The sequence below is a fragment of the Rattus norvegicus genome, chromosome Y, assembly GCF_036323735.1.
Source record: "Rattus norvegicus strain BN/NHsdMcwi chromosome Y, GRCr8, whole genome shotgun sequence".
Classification (NCBI taxonomy): Eukaryota; Metazoa; Chordata; class Mammalia; order Rodentia; family Muridae; genus Rattus; species Rattus norvegicus.
In genome coordinates, this window is record NC_086040.1 from 3,487,733 (window position 1) to 3,489,649 (window position 1,917).

The 1,917-nt window shown below is 42.9% G+C and overlaps 1 pseudogene; it reads left to right on the top strand.

Annotated features, from left to right (window-relative positions):
• The first annotated feature begins 1,039 nt into the window (after positions 1 to 1,039).
• Positions 1,040 to 1,650, top strand: Lrrc58-ps1 (leucine rich repeat containing 58, pseudogene 1; annotated as a pseudogene).
• Positions 1,651 to 1,917: the final 267 nt, after the last annotated feature.

The following is a 1,917-nucleotide window of genomic DNA, read 5'->3' on the forward strand; positions in this document are numbered from 1 at the left end:
TTTACCTAGCACTAAAAAATACATAACTAGTAAGTTCATTCATTTATTTAATTGATTTTATTGACTGTGCAGTGGAAGTGGGAAAATGATCTGGGCATTACTTAGGGTAATACTTTTGGTCAAGAGGAAGAGTCACCTAATTCTGCAGTGATTATCCATGTCTTGGTATGTAGTCCAGGCAATTTTTCAAAACATAGTTTGATTTTGGAACTATTCAGATTCCCCAGGACAGCCTGGGTACCCTGCCCAGAGATGAAGGCAAACCATGCCAAGCAAGTGAGCAAGCAGGATAAAACAAATCAAATAATTTCTGTTAAGTTTGGCCCAACAAAGCAATTTCACATTCCACAAAGACTGATACTCATTTCTGGCTGGAATGAGAGAGCTCACTGTAGCACACACACACAGTCCATCTTCTCAGTGTCCACATTCACTCAGACACTGATGTTCACATCACTGGCCCACAGCTTCTAGCACCTCCCTTTGTACCAGAAAATAGAGCTAGTTATGGTGCCATAAGCTTTTAATCCTAGTACTCATGTCTCATACTCTTTTTCTCATGATTTTGTCCCAGGCTTAATCAAGTACCACTGAAACACAACTTTAGTCCATTTCTTTTGCAAAGTAAAAAACATATCAGAATAATGCTGCCAAATTCATTCGTAGGTAATTACCCTGCTTTCACATTACTGCATAGGAAGTGCAGCCCAGACCCTCTGGCATCCAAAACAGGCAGCATTTACTATGGAATCCTATACAGAAAAGGTTGTCCAGTCATTTATAGTCTGAAATATATCATTTCTGGTCAGTTACTACAATGGTTTTCATCCCAGATGCCTTGTGCCTTGGTTCCTGCCAAGCAACTACTTACTCTAGACATCCCAACAGTGGTATTCTCAGAGTCTCAAGGGGTCCGAGGACATCTTAGTGCCTCTGACTTAAACCTATCTCTCAGAAATGACCAGCTTGCAATTCTGATGTGGAACTCACTTCAGGTTCCAGGGTGAGCCACCACTGCTCCTTATCTGGGTCCTGCAGGATGGTGGAGGCCGCTCTCAGGGAGGCTGAACTCAATTGGTCCTGCATCAGAGTATTCGTCAAAGCGCTCGAGTAGGAGATGCGCTTAGTACAAGGAACCACTGCTGTGACTGCTGCTTCTATACACTCCTTTGATGTCTCTGCTGAGGGTGCCAGGCAGAGGTTTCCCTCACCTGCAATTCCTGGATGTAAGCAGCGATGTGATCAAGATGGTGGTAACTGAGATGCTGAAGATAAGCGGCCTGCACATGCTGCTGGCTAGGGATAACCAGCTCGGTGGACCCGGGTAGCTGCCCAAGGGCCTGGGCCAGTCGCCTCTCTGCCCCAGCCTCCAGGCACTCAACCTTAGTGGCAACTGCTTCCAGGAACTGCCTTGTTGCTGGTGCTGTGTGTGTTTCAGACACTCAGTCTAGGGGGTAACCAGCTGCAGATCATCCCCGCCCAGTGGAGAACTTGCATAGTTTAGAATGTTTATAGCTTGGAGAAAACTTCTTTACATAAATCCCACCAGAATTAGCATATCTGTCTTTTCTGAATTACTTGGTGTTATGTGACAACAAGATATAAGGTGTGCCTCTTCAGCTCTCACAATTGCAATTCCCTCATATTTAGCCTTATCTTTTAAAAAAACTGCTAGTAATTTCTAAATTTTTCTTCTTTCTTTTTCATACTTTTAAACTGATGATGCTATATCAGGTTAGTTTGATAGAAATTGGCATCTGGAAGTTAAAACATCATCTTCTGAAGTCAGCTGACTGTTAAATGGTAGTCACTCGTTAAGATTTGCTTGTTTACCTAGCTAATGAATGTTTAGAGTTTCAAAATCAGCCAACACTAATTTTCATAATACAGTTATGTTATTTTCTGAGACAGGGCCCG